The sequence below is a fragment of the Pleurodeles waltl genome, chromosome 10 (assembly GCF_031143425.1).
Source record: "Pleurodeles waltl isolate 20211129_DDA chromosome 10, aPleWal1.hap1.20221129, whole genome shotgun sequence".
Classification (NCBI taxonomy): Eukaryota; Metazoa; Chordata; class Amphibia; order Caudata; family Salamandridae; genus Pleurodeles; species Pleurodeles waltl.
Window position 1 is genome coordinate 307479371 of NC_090449.1, and position 27201 is coordinate 307506571.

At 47.8% G+C, this 27201-nt stretch overlaps 1 long non-coding RNA gene across 1 annotated transcript in view; it reads right to left on the reverse strand.

Annotated features, from left to right (window-relative positions):
• LOC138260752 (uncharacterized) overlaps positions 1-26831 on the reverse strand; it is an 88446-nt gene extending 61615 nt beyond the window's left edge. The window contains exon 1 of the long non-coding RNA XR_011198961.1: positions 26687-26831. This is a non-coding gene — a long non-coding RNA (uncharacterized lncRNA). The remainder of the gene's footprint in view (positions 1-26686) is intronic.
• Between the last annotated feature and the right edge of the window lie 370 nt (positions 26832-27201).

A 27201-nucleotide genomic window follows, 5' to 3' on the forward strand; every position in this document is an offset into this window, starting at 1 on the left:
ATGTTAAACATTGACTTCACTAAAAGTTTAATATTCATGAATTTGTAATCTTCTTTACTTAGCACAACATTCAGGCATTTTCCTGCCCCCTCGATAACATCATTTTGATCTTATTATTTTATGTGTACCCCAAGACTTTAAGGGTCACCCGGTATGTTTCCTGATCTCTAAAAGGAAACTATGATCTTGTTGGAGAAAAGGAAAACAGGAGGGTGTCTCTCACCCTCCCAATGAGTTATGCACAAGACTGTGTTGGCAAGGCTGGCAAGACGCAGACATATGTGTCAAGCCCCAAAATCAATACATGCAGATATTGGTATTTTAATTTGTATTCAAATGTTTTATGTTATTCTTGTGTAAATCAGGTGAACAGGAAATATCCTCATAATAATAATAATCTTAATATAAATAATATATATGGGAAGACATTCATCAGCCATATATTATGAGGATATTACAAGTCACTGAGGAGTTCCTTGACAATATAGTAGAACAATGCCAAAAGCTGAGTTCCGTTATAATATAATGGAGCTCCAGATTGACTTGTAATATCCTTTTAACATACAATAGAGAGAATTATATCATTTATATTACATGGTCAGATTGTTGGTGTCTTGCTCTTTGATATGAAAGAGATAGTGTCAAAAAGTTAATTATTAGTTGGGGTGGATGATAATCTCCCACAAGTAATAAGAACACTAACTTTTTAGATTCAGGAAAAGGTATCAATAATCTAAACCTCAGCTCAACCCCTGATAGCTATAGCAAAGAGTAAATAAGCATTAAGTGTTTAAAGCATTAAGAGATACCAGTTAAAAAGTCTAAAACACAATACAATCAAATCTCATTCCAATTTAGAAACAATAGATTTACATCTAGTAAACAAAAAGACACCAAAACAGCAAAAACATGAGTGGAACTAGAGATAGGAATGTTCAAATAGTTAAGGCAAAAGTACTAAGAAAAGTAAAGTGCCAATCAGTAGTCACTCTTTGCGGGAGACCTGGACGTAGGTGTAGGCTCAGGCCAACCACAATGGAGCATGGGTTATATACACCTAGCTAGTTCATTCTATTTCAAGATTTGAAAATCCACCAGAGAAGCAAGGTTGCAGCCTTAATCTGAGGAAGTCCTCTCAAAACTAGATAGCCACTGGTTGAGTTCCTACTGAAGCAGTTGGTTTTGGCAAGACAAACTCTGAGTGGAAGAAGGTAAAACAAATTAATACACAGAGAAGTTCTCTTATCTGAGGGATACTTTACACAACTTTGCCCAATCAAGATATCTATACTGTGACTTAGGCCCTCATTATGACATTGGCGGTAAATCCAACTTACCGCCATGCTGACTGCTGCCAACATACTGCAGCGGATTTTCGCAAACCATATTATAACACACACACACACCAATCTGTCACTATACAGACACAAATCCGCCACACCAAACGTCAGGTATCAAAACCCACACTGTTATGCCAACAGAACTACACCCACAACATTATGACCCACGAATCACTACAGCGGACATTCAACAGTGGTAAACCATTGGTGGTACATACCACTGCGCTCAAAATACACACACACAAGCAAAACAGCACCACATTGGACAATTCAAAATATACACACCTGACACCCATACACACACCACACCCACACACCCACACCACTGTAAAATACACACCCACACTACCCACAACCCTTTACGAATACAAACCATTGCCACCAGAGAGAGACAGCAAGAGCACTCACACAACCAGAGGCACATACCACCATCACCTACACACCACCCATGCACCTTATATCACACACCCCAACACATCACCCTACAAATCCCCACCCACACCACTCACACTACACCCATGGCACCACAACAACACCCCAGATTCTCTGTGGAGGAGCTAAGGGTCATGGTAGAGGAAATCATCCGGGTGGAGCCACAGCTAATTGGATCACAGGTCCAGCAGATATCCATTGCCAGGACGATGGAGCTATGGCGGAGAATTGTGGACAGGGTCAACGGCGTGGGACAGCACCCAGAACAAGGGATGACATCAGGAAGAGGAGGAACGACCTATGGGGGAAGGTACGTTCCAATTGAAGCAAGGCGCCAGCTCACAGTACAGAGGACTGGCGGTGGACCCCAACCTCCTCTCCCACAACTAACAACATGGGAGGAGCAAGTCTTGGCAATCTTGCATCCTGAGTGCCTGGCAGGAGTAGCAGGAGGACTGGACTCTGGTAAGTCAACTCTCTATTACTATCACCCCTCCCAACCTGCAAGCATTCACATACCCCCACCCTTACCCCCACTCCCATCACTCCCCCACCTCCCACACACCCAACCATCACAACCCACTCATCCCAATGCCAAGCCCTGCATGCCATACCAATGCATGGACACCACTCACAGATCTGCATGGACACCTATCACTACAGCATGGACACTAGAGACAATCAGCTAGCCCACCAAATAACAACTCACACAAGGCAAAGCTGCCAGGGCAATAACAACCATAGAGGGCAACCCACCCATGCACAATATGTCACACACAGAAACAATAAAACTGCATTTACATCCCCACAGGTATCACAGCCAGTGTCACCGGAGAAGAGTTGTCAGCAACATCCAGCCCCCCCCACAGAAGAGGCCCACAGTGATCACAGCAGCTCTGGTTGCCTGGCTCCGGATGACCAACATGGCCCATCAGGGACCTCCAGACAGTCGGTTACCCAGGTACAGTCGCACATCATCACAGAGCCTCCCCCCTCAGGAAACACCACCACTGCACTCACTCAGTGGGCCCATATCTGTGTCCCCAGGACACGTCAATCAGCAGTGTGTCCACCACTACAGGGACCCCAGGGCACACCACAAACCCAGGACAATCAGGGATCTGGGGTCAGTGGCAGAGGGCATACGGTTCAGGGAACGGAGGAACAGGACAACAGGGAAGCTGGGAGGTCTGCTGTGTGCCAGGGGGAGGACAGGCCCAGGAACCAACTCTCCAGGAGGCACTCACCGCGATCCTGGGAGCATACCAACATTCCCAGGATACGCTGGGCCAGATCCTGGACAAGATGCAGGGGAACGTGCGGCTGCAGGAGGGACAGTACCTGGGGATCAGGGAGGACTTGAACTCCATTAACACCACCCTGGTCTCCACTGCATGGGTGCTGGCAGACATGGCCAACAGTATGAGGGAGGCAGTGGCACGCCGGCGGGCCACTGACAGTAGCCAGACTACTGAGCAGCCCTCCACCCCTGCTGCCGCTAGTTGGCAGGAGGCCCTGCCACAGGACTAACAGACCACCAGCACCCCTCCCCCTGCGATGCAGGCAGAAGCCAGAGACTATTGGCAAGACCCCCGCCAGGAAATAAGACTCTCCTGATTGTCACCCTTGTGTCCCACTTTGTCGCCCTGTCCACCTTGAACTGCCATTGCTCCCCTTCCTATGCCCCCTTGGGCAATGCACCTGTGCCACAACTAGACTGGACTCTAACCTGGACTTTCCTTCATCATCACCCCAGCCCATTGCACTTCCCCCTTTTCTTCAGAGCGCTGCAATAAACACACTTTGAAAAAATACAAGTATGGAGTATGTCAAATTATTTCAAAATGTATTAGTTTAACAAGGTTCAAAAGACGCAATTAAACTGTACAGTATTATTTACATAGGAAAGACCTGTAGTGGCTGCAGTCAACACAACAGGAGCAATAGTGGGGCACCAACATCTGCAAAAAGAGATGCCAAAGGGTACAGTGAGTGGGCATAGAAGTAGAAATTCACAGCCTGCCAGTGACAATGTCACACATCAAACTGTCAATGAAATGTGAAATAACCCTGTCTTACCTGTGTGTCATTGGACATTTTAGCAAATGACTGCACTTCTGTTGTCCTCATCCTCATTCTCCTCATCTTCACTGTCCACAGGTCCACTGCTGCCACACGGCCATCTCCAGCCTCCTCCTGCAGAGTCTTGCACTTGGCGTCGCAAGACAAGGTTGTGCAACATACAGCATGCCATGATGAACTGGCAGACCTTCTTGGGGGAATCGCAAATGGATCCACCTGTTAGTTGGAGGCACCGAAACCTGGCCTTCAGGAGGCCGAAGGTACGTTCAATAATCCTTCTTGTTCGCCATGTGCCTCCTTGTAACGTTCCTCTGCCCTTGTCCTGGGATTCCTCACAGGGCTCAGTAGCCATAATAGGTTGAGGTAACCAGAGTCACCTGCAAATATCGAGGGACAACTGTTAGCCACACACTATGCCATATGGCCCACACCATACCCATACACCAACGGCCACTGGGTGGGAACCAGGGCTCACCTATTAGCCACACTCTGTGCCTCTGGAGTTGGGCCATCACATTTGGGATGCTGCTATTCCTCAGGATAAAGGCATCATGCACCGACCCAGGATACTTAACATTGACATGGGAGATGTACTGGTCCGCCAGGCACACCATCTGCACATTCATCGAGTGAAAACTTTTACGATTTCTGAAGACCTGTTCATTTTGCCGAGAAGGGACAAATGCAATATGTGTTCCATCAATCGCACCAATGATGTTGGGGATATGCCCCATTGCATAGAAATGAGCCTTCACTGTGGCCAAATCCTCCACCTGGAGGAAAACAATGTAGCACATGTGTTTAATCAGGGCAGACAACACTCTGGTCAGCACTATTGAGAACATTGGCTGTGACATTCCTGCTGCCAAGCCCACTGTCACTTGGAAATAATCTGTTGCCAAAAAATGGAGCACTGGTAGCCCTTGCACAAGAGGGGGGATCCCAGTGGGGTGACGGATAGCAGATATCAGGTCAGCCTCCAATTGGGCACACAGCTCAGTGATTGTGGTCCTGTCAAGTCTGTAGGTGAGGATAATGTGCCTGTCTTCCATTGTTGCCAAGTGCACCAGGGGTCTGTACACAGGGGGATGTCTCCATCTCCTTTTCATCTGCAGCGGTTGCAATCTATGGGGTAAAAGAGTGAGCAGCTGTTCATTACCTGTACATTGTAACTACTACAGTGCAATGCATATTGTGATTGTTACAATATTTTGGTGGCATATGTCCAGAATGTAAAATTTTCAACTGTGACGCAGTTAGGATCCAAGGCCTGCCCCTGAAATGGCATCCGCCTGTCCAGTATGGAGGGACAGGTGAAAATGAGGTCCTTCCGCTTACGTTGTGCGCCATTGCAGGAGGCGGTCGGGAACCGCCGTGTAACTCCTCATTGGTTATCATTGGGTCCTATGGGGTACAGTGGCCAATGATGAGGTATGCCGGCAGTGACGGTACGCACCGCCACGGACCTGACCGCCATTTTCTATCTGTTCACTCACTTGCTACCTGACCTTCAACAGGAGAGGACCTACACTGCATGTGTTGCTGTGACCTGTGTCTGGAACCTACCATGACGCGTGTGACTGGGGCTAGGGCCCCTGCCTTCACCTCGGCGGAGTTGGAGCGATTGGTGGATGGGGTTCTACCCCAGTACCGACTGCTGTATGGGCCTCCAGCCCAACAGGTGAGTACACAGTGAGTACGATGCATGGGGCATGAAGGCATTGAGTGCTGTGTGTGAAGGCCTCGTGTGGGGGGGTTAGTGTCTGGGCCCTGGGCAGCGTGCAGCATGTATGCTGAGCCATGTCTGTGCTAATGGGGATGGGAAGGGGCATGGTGGGCCATGAGTGTAACAGGCAAGACGGTCTGACTAATATCTTTCCCTTTGTGTATTTCTCTGCAGGTCAGCGCTCATCAAAAGAAGGGTATATGGTGTGCATCGCCAAGGACGTGCGGTCCCTGGGGGTCTACGGCAGGCGTAGCATCCACTGTCAGAAACTGTGGGAGGACCTGAGACGCTGGGCACGGAAGACGGCAGAGGCCCAGCTGGGGATGGCCTCCCAACTAGGAAGGGGTGCCCGTCAAACCTTGACCCCCCCAAATACTAGTGATGGCCTATCCAGAGCTGGATGGGTGCTGGGGGCATCACACAAGCAGCAAGGGGGTGAGTACAGTGCCCTTCATTACTACTTACGCCTGGTGGGGTGGTATCCGGGTGGGGGATGTGGGCCTGTGGGTGCCCCTAGGCCAGGCCTGACATTGCAGAGTAGGTCCCATGTTGGGCAGGGTTCTGATGTGAAATTCCACCAACCTAGTTAATAGGCATCCACTACCGGGCAGGGGTGTGTGGGTCTCAGGTATGTTGCAGTTGGCTGCATGTGTCCCTACCCATGGCCTGGTGACTTGCCTAGTGCGTAGGGCTGTTCCCTGTGTGTGAGTGTGTTGTGTACGCCAACGGTGGTGTTGGTGCTGCCACTGACCAAGTGTATCCTTTGTCTCTCCCCCCCCTTTTGTTTTGTCATCCTGTTCTTATGTGCATTAGCATCATCTAGCAGAGGAGCAGAGGCACTGGTGATGGAGGGAGCTGCATCCCACAGGACCCAGGAGGCTGAGTCCACCAATGGTGGGGGCACCAGTGGGACGGAGGGTGAGGGGAGCACCACAATGGAGACTGGAGGGGACACTTCGGGCATGGATACCTCCTCCGATGGAAGCTCCCTGGTGGTTGCGGACACCTCTGTGCCCACCCCAGCTACAGGTACAGCCGCCACCCCAGTACCAGCACCGCCCTCCCAGCAGCCCCTCTGCGAGTTTCCCATGCCCGCTCACCCAGGAAGGTGGGCATCTCCTTCTCCCCAGGCACCTCAGCCCCTGCCCCAGTTACCCTGCTGCCTTGAGTGAGGAGGCTATTGACCTCCTGCAATCCATCTCTGTTGGGCAGTCAACCATTGTAAATGCCATCCAGGGGCTGGCAGCCCAAATGCAGCAGACAATGCATTTCTGGAGGGCATTCACACTGGCTTGGCGGACCAACACAGATCAATCCAGGCTCTGGCCTCCTCTCTAATGGCAGCCATTGTCACTGTTTCCACCCTCCCCCTCCAATGTCTTCTACCCAATCCCATTCCCCTCAACCCCAACCTATACCAAGCACACAGGCAGACAAGCATGCACACAGGACAACACACAAGAGTGGACATGGCAAACACAAGCACCATACTTCATCCCACAGGCACTCACACAAACACCATCCAGATGCAGACATACCAACATCCACTGCCTCCACCGTGGCCCCCTCCTCCTCGTCGTCCACATCCCTCCCATTTGCGTCTCCACTCACACCTGCATGCACTACACCCTCATCCACTACCACCATCACCAGCACACCTATCAGAACACACACCTCAATGGCAGTCACCAACCCCACATCCATGCACACATCCCCTGTGTCCTCTACCACTGTGTCTGTGCCCCATCCTCTCAAAGTACACAAACGCAAGCACTTAGACACCCAACAGAAATCCACCTCACAACAGCATCGAGCTCATGCACCTGCACCCAAACACAGCAAACTGACACCACCTACGACCACTCCCTCTTCCTCCACTCCCAAACCATCTCCCTCTTCCCGCCCCAATGTCTCTAAGAAGTGTTTCCTCTCCACCATTGACCTCTTCCCTACCCCCCGTCCTTCATATCAGGCCAGGGTGGTCAAAACCCAGGCAAGTACCTCAGCCACCCAGTTCACGGGCACAGTAGTGTCCCAGCAACTCCAGGTGGGAAGGGATTCCGGCCACAAGCCAGCCAGGCGGAAAGGGTGCCTGCCCAAAGTGCTGCAGGAAGGAAGGGCAAGGAGCCAGCCCCAAGTGCTGCAGGAAGGAAGGGCAAGGAGCCAGCCCAGCTGCAGGAAGGAAGGGCATGAAGACAGCCCCAGTTGCAGGAAGGAAGGCCAAGGAGCCAGCCCCAGCTGCAGGAAGGAAGGGTAAGGAGCCAGCCCCAGCTGCTGCCAAAAGGGGCAAGGAGCCATCCCCAGCTGCTGGCAGGAAGGGGAAGGGGCCTGCAGCAGCAGTCAGTAAGGACAAGGGGCCTGGTGCTGGGACTCAGTCAGAGACCCCACCACCAACCATGGTGGTGCAGCCGTCCGAGGCTGCAGAGGATGGGCTGGGGCATCCCCCCACCACCAGTAACAGCTCCGTCAGGAGCACTGCCACTAGGACCAGCACCAGCACCAGTGGGCAGCCGTCCATGGGCTGGAGCTTCCCCCCACCACCATCAGCATCAGAAGCAACAGTGGGCAGCCGAAGGAGGCTGCAGGGGATGGGCTGCAGTTTCCCACCACCACCACCAGCTCCGCCAGCAGCACTGCCACCAGCACCACCACCAGCACCTGGGGGCAGCCGTCTGAGGCTGCAGGGGATGGGCTGGAGCTTGTGAATGTTTAACATTGTTCAGCATTCCATCCATCACTTGTTCTTTTTGCATTTGTCACCCTAAGTGGGAAGGGTATGCCCAGACGTGGGTCCTGTGCTTCCCATGCCACTGGATTCAAGCTAGCCTGGCTGATGAGGGGTGAAACCCCGAAACCGGTCCCATGATGCTTGTTTCCAGTCCAGGGAAGACCTGGCCTGGCAGTTCGGGCTGGACTGTTCCCATGGGGAACAGGGTCAAGACTGATTTGCATATGGTTGGGTCCGAACTGGAATGGCATGGGCAGCAAAAAAACAATGGATTTAGGCCCAGATCTCTGTACTGGGGGTGAATGTTTGACATTGATCAGCATTCCGTCCATCACTTGTTCTTTTTGCATTTGTCACCCTAAGTGGGAAGGGTATGCCCAGACGTGGGTCCCGTGCTTCCCATGCCACTGGATTCAAGCTAGCCTGGCTGATGAGGGGTGAAACCCCAAAACTGGTCCCAGGATGCTTGTTACCAGTCCAGGGAAGACCTGGCCTGGCAGTTCAGGTTGGACTGTTCCCCTGGGGAACAGGGTCAAGACTGATTTGCATATGGTTGGGTCCAAACTGGAATGGCATGGGAAGCAAAAAAACGATGGATTTAGGCCCAGATCTTTGTACTTGGGGTGAATGTTTGACATTGTTCAGCATTCCGTCCATCACTTGTTCTTTTTGCTGGAGCCTCCCCACACCACCACCACCAGCTCTGCCAGCAGCACCTCCACCAGGACCACCACCAGCACCAGTGGGCAGCTGTCCGAGGCTGCAGTGGAGGGACTGGAACTTTCCCCCCACCACCACCAGCATCAGCACCAGTGGGCAGCCGTCAGAGGCTGCAGGGGATGGGCTGGAGCCTCCCCCCACCACCACCTCTGCCAGCAGCACCAGCACCAGTGGGCAGCCGTCCAAGGCTGCAAGGGATGGGCTGGAGCTTCCCCCCCACAACTACCACCAGCAGCAGCAGCACCAGTGGGCAGCCATCCGAGGCTGCTGGGGATGGGCTGGAGCCTCCCCCCACCACCACCACCAGCTCTGCCAGCAGCACCGCCACCATCACCAGTGGGCAGCCGTCCGAGGCTGCAGGGCATGGGCTGGAGCTTCCCCTCACAACTACCACCAGCAGCAGCAACACCAGTGGGCAGCTGCCCGAGGCTGCAGGGGATGGGCTGGAGCCTCCCTCCACCACCACCACCAGCTCTGCCAGCAGCACTGCCACCAGCACCAGTGGGCAGCTGCCTGAGGCTGCAGGGGACAGGCTGGAGCTCCCCCCCACAACTACCAGCAGCAGCACCAGTGGGCAGCCGTCCGAGCCTGCAGGGGATTGGCTGGAGCCTCCCCCAACCACTACAAGCAGCAGCAGCACCACCACTGCCACCACTGAACAGCCGTCACCGTCGGCGGACATTCTGTAGACCTGCGTCCATGGGCTGTTATGCGGCCTGCCCCGTGCAAATCCTGTGGGTATGACACTCAGCTGAGAGACTGTGACCTTGCACTCTCCAAGATCTGCGTCACAGGGCAAGATGCCCACTGCAGAAACAGTGAAGATGCTATCCACTCACCCCATCCTCCCCAGGATGAAGCTCACTGGGTACAATACCCCCTCCAGAACCAGTGGAGATGCCATCCACTCACCCCATCCTCCCCAGGAAGAAGCTCACTTGGAACGATGCCCCCTCCAGAACCAGTGGGAAAGACACCCACCCGAGAGACTGTGGCTTTGCACACCCCAGGACCAAGCACAGGGCATGTTGCCCCCTCCAGGACCAGTGGCGTTGTACCATATGCCAGCTGAGGTGCCTCCGTTCCCTGTCCCCCCGAGGTGCCTGCCTATTTTCGACCTGATGCCCCTGCAGTGTTTTCTCCGTGTTGTTGCAGTAGTGAAGTGGGGCCTTGGACTTTGTAATGTGGCCCTGTGGTCCACGAACATTGAGGACTGGGCAGTGTCCCTTCATTTGTAAATATGGATATACCTTTTGATTTGGATGCACCTATTGCTACTATTTTACCTTATTACACTCACTTTGATCTATTGGAGTTGTCCTTGCATTAATACTGAGGGGTACGGGGTAAATATGTTGTGTTACTGCATGTGCTTTTGTAGATGGTGTTGGGGGTTGGGGTGTTTTTTTCCTCCCATCCTGCCCTGTGTGCTAGCCGGCTGTACTCACTGTGGTCGTCTTCGCCGTCGTTCATGTTTGTAGTGGAGCAGGACATAAATCAACATTGGAAATGTGTGCAACTCGGGCTCCATAGCGTCGTGGTTCTTCCCTGAGTCTCCACTGGTGAGTCCTTTGACTTCTGAGATCTGTTTCCGTCAAGCTTTTGATGTTGTTGGTACCCCCCGGAAAAGGTGGCGGTTTCCTGTGTCTTAATACAGTGGGCGGAATATTGGCTTATGCCTGGCTGTAGGCGGTTACCGCCGTGGTGCCTGTTGATTCCACCCTGGCAGTTGGTGTGTTAAAGTGGCTGTGTGTCTTAGTTGTTCCGCCATGGTCATAATTCAGTGGTATTTACTCCCACTTTATCACCACCCGCCAGGGTTGTTATGGCCCCCTTAGTTTATTTTTCAGATCTCAGCAAAAGCTCAGCTGTGGCTCAGTACAACCCCCAGGTATTCTGTTCTGGAGAGGAACACCTTGCCCACACACAAGGCCCATGTGTCCCCATGTCTAGAATGAATAGACAACACACCTCAAGAGAGCCATTCACTGTCATATGATCCTGGTCACTGGCAGTAAGGCACATTTGGTTTAAGTATAAAAATGTCAACTTTCTGCAAGTGGCATTTTCGAAATGGTAACTTAAAATCTGACCTGATCGTTATAGAGGATTTCAAATTACAATTCAAATGTGTGGAAGAAGCATTCCTCCATATCTTCGCAAATTAAAGTTATCACTTGTTTAGTTTAATGAGGGAACCCAGTGTTAGCTTATGGGAGAAATTGCCTTACTAAGGGGTTTTTCACTGTCTGAGCATGAAAACCTTAAATATACATGTCCTTCTTTTTAAATTCCAAATACCCTGCTCTGTGAATGGTTAGAACCCATCTTAGGGGTACCTTATAAAGCATTAAAATGAAGGTTTAGGCCAGCACAATGGATGCTGCTGCCCACTCATTTAATTTAATTTGCAGACCCTGGGTGCAAGTAGTACCATTAACTAGGGACTTATAAGGACTTTAAATGTGCCAATTAGGTGTATGCCAATTTTACCATGATTAAGGAAGCGAGCACAAGCACGTTCCCACTGTTAGCAAGGGAAAAGGACAGAGTCCTAATGCCAACAAAAATTAATTCAGTAAAAATAGGGGAGTCAAGTCAAGGGTCTGGGGAAATGCCATGCCAAGGATGTAAGATCTAACACAGCGAATAATTTTGTAGCCAAAAGAAGTCTCTTGACAAATGAACATGTGCACCAAAAAAGCTTTTAGGACCCTTTAGTGAAGGTTTTCTTCAATTCAATTCCAACATTGATCATATATTCTTTTAGGAATAAATAAGACAAATAAATTGACTGAGATTATGGTTGGAGATTAGAGACTTGTTAGAAATGGGGTCTATAGTTGGCAATGGTTGGCACACTGTCCAAGCAGGGACCCTCACTCTAGTCAGGGTAAGGGAGAGACACAGCTAAGATAACCCCTACCGCTGCTCACCCTCTTGGTAGCTTTGCACGAGCAGTCAGGATTATTTTAGAGGCAATGTGTAAAGTATTTGTACACACATACACACATACACAGTAACTGTGAAAAAAACCACAAACGTTCTCCACATATGTTTAGAAAAACAGCCAGTAGTATTTATCTGAGTAAAACAAGAGCAAAATAACAAAAATCCAACATACACAAGCAAAGCTATGCAGTTTCAAAGATTAAGGCACGCATTGTGATCGTCGCGGTCTGGGCTGCCATGCTGGCGGTGGCTGTAAATACCGCCATCCGGCATGGTGGCCCAGCCCGCCATATAATGACCCGCCCTAAACCCCATAGCTGAATAAACCACCACCACCAGCGGAAACGCTGGCAGGGGCAGTGTATTCCAATCTGACAGGGAAGCACTGCGTTTCACACCGCTAGGTAAATGTTACGACTCTGTTGTCCCATTTCTAGGGGGCACTGTAAGGGGATTGTCGGAAGCCTGGGAATCACCTTAAACACTTATCTAGAGTCCATTGCCGACTCCTGTTTGTTTCACTTTTCACCATGGTATACTTGTGTAGTACTACATTTGCTTCCTGGGACTGCAAATCCCATAATGCACAGCCTGGTAGTCAGGAAAGCCCGGATTCTGTTTCCCATTGTTTTCTATGGGAGAAGTCCAGTTGGTCCATTTCACCGGATCCTCTCCTCCAGGATTTGCAAGTGTCTGAAACTACACACACCTGAGACCTCTCCTGTGCAGCCCAGCTTGGAACTGCTTATAAGCAGCCATTTCCTTAAGATCCCCGTCGTGTATTGGAGTTCGATTCCTTTGTGTTACAGACCCTTTGTCGGATGGTGTTCCAGTTTTGTTCCTGTTCTGTTCCAGCTTGATCCTGTTTCCTGTTTCTCTGCCCTGCTCCTGATTGTTCCAGCCAGAGTCTGCTCCCTATCTCTTAGCCTTGTACCTGTTTGTTTCTTCCAGAGCCTGCTCCCTGTTTCTCTGCACTGCTCCTGCCTTGTTTCAGCCTGAACCTTCTCTCTGTTTCCCAGTCCTGTTTACTGCTCATTTCCTACTCCCTTTATTCCAGCCCTGTCCTCGCCTGTTCCAGCCAGAGCCTGTTCTCAGTTTCCCAGTCCTGTCTCTGTTTGTCCCAGCCAGAAGTTTGCGCCCTGTTTTCAAGTCCTAGTCCTGGTTTTGCTTCAGCCTGAGCCTGTTCCTAGTTCTTGCCTCTGCCTCTTAGTTTGTTCCCTCCTGTTTCTGTTTCTTCTTGGTTATTTGTGTCTGGTAAGTGTTCTATCAGTCTTCACCAGTGTATACGTGTCCTCCTTTGTTCTGGGGTTGGCTCCTGGTTTCCAGGAGGCAATTCCAGCCCTCATCCTTGTCTAGTGTTATACATTGTCTTTCGTGCCTAACAGTGACAGTGTGCTATTGCTGTTTTCTCAGGAATCGCCACTGTGTTTCCAGCTGGACCCACAAGAGCGTGTCTTGTGTATGTAAGTACTGTCCTTGTTTGTGCTCTAGGGTCCATGGCATGGGCAGTGTGGAGGCCCTGTGCAGTGCCCCATCGCGCAGGTCACTGCCCGATTTATGGGCAGTGATCTGCGCGACGAGTGCAGCTGCACCCGCGGCACACCAACATTGGCGTGGATCCATTTGGAGCCGCTGTCAATGTTACGGCCCTTTTCCCCGCTTGGCCGGAAGGCGGAAACACTGTTTCCCCCCTCCAGCCCAGCGGGAAAAACATTATACGGCCGGTGGGAGGGGTAGTCGCATTGGCGGTCATCTATTGACCGCCAGCGTGGATCTCGGTGGTTTTATCCGCCGAGATCATAATGAGGGCCTAAATCTTAGTATAGCAGATAAAAAGACAATAGCTCCAATTGGGGCTGTCACAAAGTCTTGACGGACTCATTCCCAACAGTTCGACGCCATTCACAGTCACACAGACCCCAGGTACAGTACCTTGGAAAATGAGGAAACAAAGATGTTGCACAGAGTCAGGGAGGTGAGGCGTTGCTGGAACCAGTGCTCCATCAGTCCTTACTGATACTGGGGAGGTGGGGCGTTGGTTCCTTACTGCTAAGCAGGGGAGGTAAGGGTTCAGTTCCTTTTGGTTGCAGGAGAGGTGATTAGATGGTGAGGTGTTGGTTCCTTATGACAAGGCCGGGTCGATGAATCCAGCAGGTCAAGATATGAGGAATCAACTTTGCGGTGTCGCCATCACACCATGGGGCCACAGGTGCTGTGGAAGAGTCGAGTGTCATGGACGTCAGTGGCATGGCACTCTGGACTCATGCTGTGATGGGATTTCAGAGGCGCTGTGACGGCATTGGGTCTTCAGCATTGGTCGTGGACACACTCAGCAGGGAACGTAGCTCTGGGTACAGACAGTGGCATGGAGTCGGACAGCGGCGCTGGTTCTCAAGTCGCTATGAAGTTGATGTGCTTGTTTCTTCTTGGTTACACCAGAAATCACTCCCAAGGGCCCAGAAACTGGATTTGGCACCACTTGGCAAGTCAGGACTCTCAGCAAGGGATCCCAGGTGCTGGCAAATAAAGTTTTTGATGTCCTGAGACTTCTTAACAGGAGGCAAGCTCAGTTCAAGCCCTTGGAGAACCTTGGAAAGCAGAATGTAGAAAGCAAAGTCAAGTCCTTTCTCTCCCAGGACAGAAGCAACAAGCAGCAGCCAAGCACAACAATGCAACAGGCAGAGTGGCAGTCCCACCTACAGCATCTAGCTCTTCTACCTGGCAGAATGTTCTCAGTCCGGAAGTGTTCTAACTATATGGGGTCACAGGGCCAGTACTTATAATCATTTTTGTCTTGAAGTAGGCAAAATTCATAGAGAAGTATTTGAGATGAACAAGACTCTGCATTTCCCTGCCCTGTCCCCAGACAACACTCCAGGGGGTTGGTGAATCTTTCTGCACAGCCCTATTCAGGTACAGGTGTCAGCTCTTCGCATCTCTCTAACCCAGGAAGAACCATCAGGAAATGCAGGACACACCTCAGCTCCCATTGTGTGACTGTCCACACTGAATTCACAAACAGCCTAACTGTCATCCTGACCCAGATGTGTATTCAGCAGACAGGCAGAGACACAGAATGGTTAAGCAAGAAAATGCCCACTTTCTAAAAGTGGCATTTTCAGAGTTACTATTCAAAACCCAACTTCACGAAAAAAAAAAAAATTAAATTGTGAGTTCAGAAACCTAAAACTCCATATCTCTATCTGTTCCCATAGGGAAATTACACTTAAAAGATATTTCAGGGCAATCCCCCTGTTGCACTACAGGCGGGGTAGTCCTTGCAATAGAGAAAAATGAATTTAGTAGTATTTCACTATCAGGACATGTAAAACACACCAGTACATGTCCTACCTTTTAAATACGCTGCACCCTGCCCATAGGGCTGCCTTGGGCCTACGTTAGGGATGACTTATAGGTAATAAAAGGGAAGGTTTGGGCCTGGCAAGTGGGTGCACATGCCAGGTCGAAATGGCAGTTTACAACTGCTCACACAGACACTGAAATTGGAGTCCTGAGATGTTTGCAGAACTACTCGTGGGTGGCACAATCAGTGCTGCAGGCTCTCTAGTAGCATTTGATTTACAGGCCCTGGACACACCTGGCGCGCTATACTAGGAAATTACTAGTAAATCAAACATGCCAATCATGGAGAAACCAAACACCAATACATTTTAGACGGGGAGCGTTTGTACTTTACCACTGGTTAGCAGTGGTAAAGTGCCCAGAGTCCTACAGCCAACCAAAACAAGTCAGACAAATAAGAGGAAGAGAACAAAAAGTTCAGGGATAACCCTGCAAAAAGAGCCAGGTCCAACAGGAATGTATGCAAAAAAAATATATATTTGCAACTTTTACACTTTTTCAACTTTTTCTTAATGTGACAAATTGGAGTTCAGAGTGTTTATTTTTGGTGGACTCTTTCACATTGATTTTAAGAGCCAGACTTAATGTTAATATTTATTGCGAGCTACGAGCTGGTTACGAGCATTTCTGCCTTACACCGCTGCTGCCAGTCATGAGCAGTTTTAGAGACTGGCGAGCTGGCAGATATTGATCAATTTTCTAAGCCATGTATACATTTACATCTATTTGATTATTGCTGACTGTACTTTAGCATTGAAAATTGCCACTTGATTAATATGGGTCAACAACAGGCGTCTCTTGCCAAACCTGTACTGAGGATAGTCTTGCCTACTGCCGACAGCAGAGACCGAAACGCCAGCAGTATATCCGCTTCTTCTCTATAAACTGTTTCATAGACCTACATCCTTGAATCCTTTGGAATGATTCCTTTAGATACAAGTGGAGTTATCATTCATTGCTTTGTGGTCTACATCCTCTTCAATTAACCTTTTCCAGATAGGATTAACGTTATAATTGTTTTGCATATTATGTGCCCATGCTCTGTTTTTAAATTTGACATATCATAAAATACCTTTCTCAAGGGTAATTATGATACTTTGTCTCGTTGATATGCAACATATGATTGAATCCAGATGACACGGAGTGGCAAACCTGGCACATCAAACACCGGAGACACAGGTCAGTCAAGGACAAGGGTTTGAAATCTGGCACTGCCCCAAAAACCTAGATCTAGATATATGACAGAGTAAAGTTTTTCCGGTTATAACAATTGATCATGCATTACTAGCACTGCACAGTGAAACTTCATCTGCAACTTTGATGCGTGTTGTGGAGCTGAGGGTATTTGCTGGTGTTGTGAGTTGAATTGGGTAAGTTGTAATAAATATTAATTATTTGTACTTCATTTAAATGTATGCGAGGTACTCAACGGACCTAGCCATCAGGTGCCAAAGGAGTCATGAGTGCAATAGCCTGCTTTTGAGTTTTTCCATGAAATACATCAAACACTGATTTTCTTGAAGCTAAAGTGGAGGAGAAATGTAGACTGTGGGCTGCACACTGAGAATCTTCTGTCACAATCTGGTTTACATTTCACTCGAAGCACCTGGGTAGCTTAATTGATTGTGGCATGCAGTGTTGGCAGAAATGTCCCAGTTTCAGCACTTAACTAACTGAAGGGATCATTATTCAAACTGAGAAGACTGTGAAAATATACAAAATACACAGTATAAAAGAATGGTTAAACAATCACAACTCACAATATGATCATGTCTTCGCGACCTCTACAAGGTCATAACAAAGCAAAATTACGCCAGTCTCACCCAGGGGGATACGAGCTCAACTTGCTGGGAGGAAAATATTTGCTATTCTGGACCACAAAGCAAACATGCCTATGACAGGAGCTTGGTAGGGAGTCCTGTAAGATGTGTGCTCTGAACTCTCATTGAATTGATATAATTTAAGGACAAGTCAGCCAGTGAAGGTTTTCACTTTGTGACCCTGACATTTTTTTAATATTACGCTGTCGCCTGCTTGCTGTGCATTTGGAACTAATCACTTTGGGCGGCGCATCATGCATGGTACGGCGTTCGGAACGTACACACGTTCTGGTTTAGAAAGCACAGGCACATTTTGTCACATGAACCATTGTCAAACCTAAACTTATATATTCACTTAGGGAATGATATAATTACACATTTCCTCTCACTCACAAGCCGCTGAGGTCACATTCTCTCAGGTGAGGTGAGGCACTGCTCCTTTTTCCTTCCCTCTTTGGTAAGTGCCCTTCCTCTGTTCTCGTTGGTGACTATCCAGAAAGTGACCAATACTTATTCGAGTGGGGCCAGTTGATACTACAAATGTTAGAAGGCAACCAATGCATCACTGCAGGTCCGCTGTCAATCTGGCCAAGGACCCCTTGGGCCTATCTCATGCACTCATGAAAGGCCTATTCATGAATATCTGTTTGAAAAGCGAGCCTAACTTCTGGCATTGGTTGTGGGCCGAAGTCTGTGGGAAACTCTTCCAGGTTTAACGGCCCCTCTCCATTCTCTGTACTACATTTGCATCACAGGATAACAGACCTGGGGCAGAGTTAAGAGCCGCTTGTGCCACTTTAGCGTCACCTTGGCGTCTTTTTTTTTACGCTAAGGAGAATCTAAGGTGGCCTTCGCCCCATGCCACATTTACAAAGTGTTGCAACGCATGCATGCGCCACTTTGTACTCCCTTGCGCCACATTTTGCCACCACAAGGCATAGTGTATACAAGTGGGGGGGGGGGGTGGGGGGGGGCATTCCCTGTTAAGAGGGCCGAGAAAATGATGCAGTGAAATTTAAAAGACTTTGTTTCTGTCTGTTTTCATGCCTGCTCTGAGCAGGCGTTAAAATGAGACACACGCAATATGGCACACACATGGTGGCATTATGGGGGCCCAGGGGCGCACAAGAAATGTTCATTCTATGCAGTGCCGCTTTTCTTAAATTCGGCCATTAGCATAGACTCGTGGAACCGCAACACTTACCAATCAGAATGCAGAAGCTCATGTCTTTAATCGGCAGTAAGGGAACAGCATAACAATGTATCATATGCTTTCCTTCCTGATGCTGAAGCATTCTTTATCTTCGTTGAGTACCTCCTATGTTGTGGTATGCCCTGAAGGCAGCTAAAAGAGCACCACTGCAAAATGTGCACCCACTACAGTCACTCAGCACTCTGCAGTCACACTCAAACAAACACCCAGGGAAGGTGGCCCTTCTCTAGAATCCCACATAATTATCAACATCAACTACAGTACATTTCTCATTTAGTTTTCTTTCATTAGGCCAGATGTACCCGCATACTGCTCACAAAAAGCAGTCGCAAATTCTATACTGATTTTGCGACCAGTGTTTTACATTGCTAACTGAGCTATGCACTAATAATTATTGTATTTCGATGTCTGTGCACCATACGATACATGAGTCACAAAATTAGATTAGTACATATGTAAAGCGGGGTTTTCCTCTCAACCAGTATTTTTCTGAACTGGAGAGTTTGCGAGCTCAAAACACCTACGTACATATGACCTAGAGTCCCTTCTTTCACGAGACATTCAGTACTTGTCAGACAGGGCTGCTACTTCTCTCTAATTTCAAACATAGGTTTGAAAAGGGAGAACCCTACCTCAGCATCTCCCTCTGCCTTCTTCCCACCAACAGGAATTCTTGGTAGGTCTTCTTGTCAGTACTCCAGCATTATCTGTATGCATGGTCTGTGCCGAGCTATCAGGAGGGCTGTAGGGTTGTAAGGACAATGACGAGAAAGTGTAAGATCTAGAGTAATAAACTTTACTCATAGGTAATGTGAACAATCATTGCTGCACCCATTTCCTGAAGAAAGACAGAACTTTCACCTTAGGCAGGTGTACAAATTAACCCAGACAACAAGATTTAAAGTGTCACATGTCAAAAACATGTGGCATATTGTAATAGCACAGTGTGTGTAGTCTGAAGAAGACAAGATCGACTCTGTGGCCAGCACACCGCCACAAGATGGCTTTAGAACATTGGTTGGGATGCTTCACCCTCCTGCCTAGAATGTCCTCGATGTTGTCTGATGGATAACAAATCATTGGTGTTTCTCTGCGAAGAAGCCAAGTTAGGATGCCTTCATTATCCTAAAGAGCCCCAGCAAATGCGCTAAGGCTCTAATTAGAGCATCAGCATTAAAAGTCTGCAAGTCATAATGTAGGTTGTTTGCTTCAAAGAAGGATTCAGTGCATTTCTACTAGAGGATAGGGAGTCTACTGTGTACACATCCAGCCAGTCCCACTACACTGAGACACAGAAAGTGCATTTAACAATTGTAGACTCAGGGTGAACATTCTTCTAATACATGTCTTTGAGAGATAACTTGCACTTGCTAAACATAAAATGCCCAATTAAACGTAAGACCTCTGAAAGAAGTATATCAGAGCAATCAGAAAAGGATACAACACATATTCATCGGCCAAACATTCTCGAGCTCTCAATGAAAATGATTTGAAGCATAACAAAGACTTTGGCTTGGAACAAATAACCCCAAACTGGAATGGGTTTGCCACAGAATGCTTGTTAAGAAAATCAGAAGGCTTTCGGTTACATGAACTCCAGATTGTTTTGTAATCACCCAAATATTATTGGGGTTACTACTGATACATCCCCTTAATCTCAAAAGGAAAACACCTTTTTTGGAGAACTAGCAAGTGTCGATCACCATCCTTTAGCTAGTTATGCTCTATTAAAGGCAGAAGGTTATGAACTAAGCAGACCCATTAGAAGATTTCTTATCTCCAGGTGAGGATAAATGGAGCCCTGGTGTGTACCCTAGATCAGTACCGTATATGTCTTTGCCATTAATGGTGCTCCGGGGTGCGAAAGGGCAGTCACAATTGCTCTGCTCCTGCTTTTTTAGAAATATGTGCAAACAATATCCCTTTGTGGAAGCGTTCAGAAGCTTATCCCGTTCAAATAGTCTGCTAGTCTAGGCCCTTTACCTATTACATGCATTCTCCAATATTAAATGTCATGCTTACAAGCATTCAGACCTTTCTTGCACGTAACACACATGTGTATCATATGAGAGCGCTGTGACACACAAGTTGTGTAATAGTTCAATATGGAAGGTGACTTACAAAATCTCGTTTGATATCAATGTAATCCTGCAACTGTATTGAATTTATGTCTCAATGAAGGTCTGTTTCTAGCCTGATAGGCTGTTTCCTTTATGGGATGGCCAGAGTAATAAACAGAGAAAACTCCCTTCTGAGGGAAGTGACACAAATGCCTCTTGTCAGTTTCATCTCCATTTCCCTCTCTCAGCATCTTTTACTCCAGTGACCTGCATCCTTTGAGGCATCATAACCATCAGGCTCTCTGTTTCCCAGTGGGTCTTTCCTAAGCAAGGGAGGCTGAAATGGAGACCGGATGAGTGGATAAGCTACTGCCTGTTGGGCCTGCTAACACCATGATAGGAAGATGTAGCGAGCATGTGTCTTCATGTCCCAGTCTAAGGAAAAACTGACATGGGCTGTAAGGGTTGCAGCATCTGTTTCTCGGGGCAGTCCGAGGTTACTGATACCTCCATCTACAGCACAAAGAGCAAGGAGGGCAGTAGAGCGAGTGAGGAAAGGAATCTCAATCACCAGGAGATCTAATGCTGCAGTTATCACCAGTGCAAGCCTAGTACCCCAGGCGACCGCCATTCCTGATATGAGGGCAGTTGGATGGGATTCTGAGGGGCTGCTCATGCACAATGTGCGTGTCTACCCAGAAGCAATCGTGCTAAAGAGGCTTTTCTGAAGCTTTGCTTGGGCTAGGTCATGCTCCATATCTCAGGAAACTGAGCAGCCCACGCAAGTAGCCTAATTATTTAGGCTTTTGGTTTGATCGCCCCAAATCAAACTACGCATCACATCTTGGCACATGGCTAGGGAACTGAAAGAGGGTTCTAGGGCCAGACTTACTCCAGTTTGGAGGTAATGTTGTTGACATCATGAGGACACTTCAGTCAGGTTTCACGGGTTTCCAGAGGTACATGTGGCACCTATTCTGCAGAGCAGTCCTTTGCATCTGGGTGCTGACTGGTACTCATGGGCCATTAGGGCACCTATAACTGTAACCAGTGGCTTGAATCCATTGCATGGAATCCGTCAGTGTGGGGTGGGTGTGGTGTTCTTCTCTTTCCGGTATGTCATGGACCTATCCATGTGCTGTTATTGAGTAGCCTGGAATGCCTGAGAAGGACAGACTTCTGCCACTGCAGTTCCTCCCTTAGGCAGGACACACCAAATTCAGTCTGTCTCACCACTGCATGCTCGCCAGCTCACCAAGCTTACAAACTGTTACTAACATACAAGAGAATGTAAGAATCTTACTTTTCACCTCATCTGTGCCACCTAAACTAAAAAGGAGGGCTCATCATTTCTGCTGGCTGAAGGGCATCTACATTGGGAGAGACCACATCTAATACATTGTAAGATGAAATGCTTCCACATGAACAGTGTGATAGTAGGAGGCCTTCAGTCAGATTGTCATTTCCACTGACTCCTGTCTCTAGGTCTAACTCACAGACAAAACCAGGAACACAGGTAATGGTCTCATAAAGTGGTTGCTAGTTTTCCATTCCAATATCCTTGTTCCTTCAATAATACTGGAAGTTTTCTTAGAGATGTGCTCAGATTTCTGTACCGTCTCTCTGCACCTACAGAGCAATCCTTTATCAAGCCCGAAAGTCCATCCTCTCACCATTTTGAGCCACCCAGGACACCAGCTCATTGATTTTCACATCCATCAAGAACCCATAGACCGAACGTATTGGGTTGGAGTGCCGCACTGGTGTAGAACACTGTGATAGCCTAGGGAAACTACAGTGCTTTTTTATCTATTATCTGTATTCCTAACCCATTTTTCAGTGAGAATAAATATACTTGTCCTTATGCATATTCATCTGATGTGTGTTAATTATTGTTGCACACTGAAGGGAAGCAAGCCCACCTACAAACTCTCCTGCAAGCATAATTCTGTCACATTCACCCCCTTACCTCTGGGCTGAAACAGAAAATATATGTAATAATGTGTTTCAGTGGTTTCTACTAGGTGTTCCCTGTGATGGGAGATGGGAGAATGACCCTCTCATCCTTTGACAACATAAGTTAATGTTTTATTATAAGAATTCCCCTTAAATAGTATTCTTTTTGTATTAGTATTGTTATTGATGGTGCCTTCACTCATTCTTCTTAGGCTTGTTTACTCATTGTTGTTCATGTGCAAACTTTGTATAAGGAGGCTCCAACCTTTTTTTCTAGGATGAGAGCTTCTCCTGATCAATGAAATTATCACTGTTAAAAAAGTGCCCATATCCAATATGATGCCAATTGTGACCTCCCCATCTAGAACTACCGATAATGACCTCCCTGTGCAGACCTCCAGTCAAGCGACTTTGTTCTGGCTCTGTCATTCTTTCTGGGACAAGTGTCTGTTCACACAGAGTGGCTGGTAAGAGTGAAACATTCATCATAACCGATCTGTATGTAATTTTCCTAGATTGAGAGTGGAGATAATTGGTTATGTTGCAGGTCCTCCCACTGCTGTGGATTGTCAGTGTGTGGTTGTGTGTGAGTGAGTCACCTTGCTATTGGTTTGGCTAGCTGCAACTCCAACCAATTGTAGAGCACAGCACTATCACTATCATCCCTGGGTGCTGGGGTGCAAGGTCTATGTCGAAGAGCCAGGTCCTGAGTTCCTTCCTGTAGTCTGCAATGAGGGTGCTGTATGGAGGTAGAGAGGCAGGCTGTTCTAGGCCTTAGCTGTGATGTAGGAGAATGAGGCGCCAACTGCAGCTGCAACAGATTCAAGGTGTGTGTGCAAGAGCCAGCGAGGAGGAGCACAGGTGTCTGGCAGGTTGATGAAAGTTCCCTTGGTGATTGATGTAGGCTGGTCCTTGGTCATGTAAGGCCTTGTAGGCCTGTGTTAGGATCTTGAGCTGGCATCTCTTCTGGATTGAGAGCCAGTGGAGGTCTTAGAGGTAGGAGGTGATGTGGGCACATTTCGGGAGGTCCAGGATGAGTCAAGCTGCTGCATTTTGTATGGCCTGGAGTATTTTGAGGAGTTGGGTGGAGATGACGGAGGCGAGTGCGTTGGCCGAGGTGGATTGAGAAGTGAGCAATGTCCAGGAGGTGGTCTTTCGGCTGGTGGCACTAATTGGTTGAGGCTGCTGAGTTTGAGGAGTGTGGGTTGGGGGAGGTGTTGCATATGGTGGCAATCGTGCTGTGAAAGTAGTCCGAGAAGGTATCACAGGGATCTTGGGAAGGGTGGATTGTGTTCTCTGTTGCTCTCGGGTTGGAGTACTTTTTGACTATTTTGAACAGTTCCTTTGTGTGGTTGGCTGCTGTATCGCTAGATCGACGAGGGCAGTGATAGCTTCTATCTTGGCTTCCTTGATTTGTTGGTGGTAGCCGCTAAGGGTTGATTTGTGGCCAGCTCTGTGGGTGGGGTTCCTGGTGGATTGCTGTTGTCTCTCAAGTCAGTAGCAGCCATGATTGATGGTTCTGAGCTCTGGTGCGTACCAGCTGGCTTGTCTTGGGGTTTTGTTGGTTCTAGCTGGCTTCAGCGGGGCGACTCATACAGTGATCCGGGTGGGAAGGTTCTGGATGTCCTACTCTAGGTCTGGTGAGGCTTTAGGTTGGGAGGTGCTGAAGGCTTGGGTCCACCAAGAGTCTCAAAAGTGCTACACCCTTTACTCTTTATTGTGCCCAGATGCTGTATATGGCTTACCGAGCTTCATTTCACTTTCCTTGTATCATAAAAACATTCAGAGTATCTGCAGTGGGTAAACAAGGTATGATTCCAATCTCTTGAACCAGTGGCAGCTTCAAATTATTGGACTGCCAGGTAGATAATGTTTAATTTATAAAAGGAAAAATTATAGCTATAGAGGCACAAAGGTTTTCCTTGGAACCTACTACTGGCACTGCTTGATTCTGGGGTTGCTAAATACCAAGGCTGTCAGGTGTTAGTTATACTAGATTCCTCTTTCTTTCAGGACCCAACACTTCCTACTTCTTTATCATACTCTTGCAGGTACCTTTTCATTCATGCTTCTCCCTTTGCAACTGTGTTCCTATCTCCCTACTTTCTCATTTTTAGGCCTTTCTCTCTCTTGCTTTGGATCAAAGTCTGAAAATAAGTCCAAGCTCCCAAAAGTGAGTTCTGGTGCCAGCCACCTGCACAATGTAATCACTGGCAGTAGACCCACCTTGTTAGCACTAAACCTTATCTGTGAGTAATAGCCAACTCAGATGTTCTGGTACACTTTAGTGCTACATGAGGGTTGAAAGGGTTCTTCCAACTAAAATTTCACATACAGACTAGGATAGCTTGTATACCACTCTCATGTAACCTGATATGATTATTTTTCTTCACCAATTTGACAACTGATTTTGCCTGTGAAAAAAGGTGTTCTTTCACAATTTACTTCCACAGCTGTTCACTCACTTCCTGGAGGACCTTCTATTTTCAGTAGGGAAACTGCAACTACCATCCTACAGTCTTTGGGTTGTGATAGTTAGGCATACCTCTTCATAGTACCCATCAGTGAATCCATCCTTTATTCTTCAAATCAAATCCCGATCTACCTTAAAGTATTATCAGGTCAGTCAAAATAGTTTTTAATGCATGGTACCCAGAGCTCCAGGATTCCTGGAGGCTAAGTTAAGTACTTTTGAGTGAGGGTTTGTCTCAAGTCCATTGCCAGTCTTCTCTTAGTGTGGCACTGACCTTACCTTGAGGTGTGGAGCAAGGCACCTCCTTAAGCTGTGTAGCTATGAGAACCTAACATCTTTGATCTTCATCCCTTGGCTGATATAAATACACACACACACACTCCACCTGCCCCCATCAGCCCATCTGCCTATCACGCAGAGAGGACTGACTTGCCTTCTGCTCAACTAACAACGTGGGCAAAGCTAAATTAAGCTCCCCCTCACCTTTCATGGAAATGTACTCCTCCAGCCTTCTGCCTGTTTTGAGGATGAGACTTGCATAATGCATAAAGTTGAAGAAGATGAAGTTGAAGACGATGGATGATTCATAAATACAGATCAGCACTAAAACACCCCATCTAAGGTAGCAATGCACATTATAAAACTCTCAATCAAAAAATAGACTGGCTGGATTGAAGGTGATAAGCTCTGAGTGTTTGAAGATGGAGAAGAAAAGTGGTACCTTGTATGCTGCAGACATATACTGCTATGCCTGTGGCTTCACAGTTGGAAAATCACATTTCCCACCCAAAAATGATGTTCTGATAAAAGTCAGAAAAAGTGACATAACTCACTCAGGAGGATAACAAAAAAAGTGAGAAGTTATCTTACTCACCTTCCCGTGTAAATGTATTCAAGAAAGAAAAGTGAGCACGCCACAATACTCATGTCAGTCTGCTGGAGATGTCCCTCACATACAGTATGAACCAAACGCCTCTAAGTTTTCCTTAAAGACCCCTGACCCACCAACCTAGTTGGTAGTATGGTTCAACATTGGTGCGCCACCTAAGAAACCTAGTGCATCAAGGATGGACGTCACCTCCTCTGATTGCCACGCAGCGGGGTTTTTGGGCGTGTTTTCTCAGGTGAGGAAATAGGTGAATTAAAATCTTCTTCAGATTACCATCCAATATGGTATATTTTATAGTGGTAACCTTGGACAAGGTTTAAAAGCAGTGGTGGGTGTGCTACGAGATAGGAATGAACTCTTACACCTTGCGTTTAGGTTGTGTTTAATATAAAATTGAGAAAGGCATCATTTCATAGATAAACATTCAAGGGAGCATGCGCATAGCACTCCGAGCGCACTTACGCCATGCATGCAGTTCCAAGTGAGGGGACCTCCACGCCCCTGGAGAAAATAGTAGTAGACTGCTATATGTCCTCTACATTGCAAATCATGCAGCTTAATAAAGGGTGCAATAGAAATCGAGCATAATGCCGCTATGTAGCACATTTCGACTCAGCATGCACTGCAGTGTTATGACAGTGTGATGTATAGAAACATGCATCGCGTCAGATAATAAGGCTCATACTGATTAGTTTCCAAGTGACATAGCACACAAAGTGGTGTGAGGTAAATTACATGACTATCGCGATGTATTTAGGGTATAAATTACATACCTATTGCTCAGTAATTCTTTACAACATGGAGGCTCCGACGGGACGAGCCCTTTAGTTACACACTGTTAAGGATCACATATATAGTTACAACTCCCTTCATCGTTGGGGTCTTATTTCAGGAAAAGATTGTGCTACTCAGCCCCTAGAATCAGCACTTACTTCATCAAGGGTGGTTGTCCGTTTGATCTACTTTCTTTCCCCTGGAACTCCATACATTGCTTTTGCCCCCAGCCGCATTTGACTAAGTACTGTGTAATCGGCGCAGCGATTCCAGGTACATGTCATGTGCATATGGGCGTGTCCATGTAGCGTCCTCGGCAGGCGCTTCCGGGTACGCATCGCCTGCACGTGGGCATGTACATGTCGCGCCCCAAGCAGGCGTCCTGGAAACCATATAGTCACATGCTAATGCTGCAGCGATCACCGTGGCTTGCTGAGAAGACCAAAAGAGAGATTCTCGTTGGCATTTTAGTAGCTGCAGCTAAGACTGGGGAGACGTGTTTGAGGGAAATAATTAAAACGTAGGATGATTACGATACTGTGGAAAAAAAAAGAAAAAATTAGTAATATTGAAAATATTCAAAATGCGCATAAAAGAGGGGGACTCTCTCCCTAATTAATGTTAGGAAAATCTGGTAAATTTAAGGTTGGCCTTTTTTATGACTTATACTACC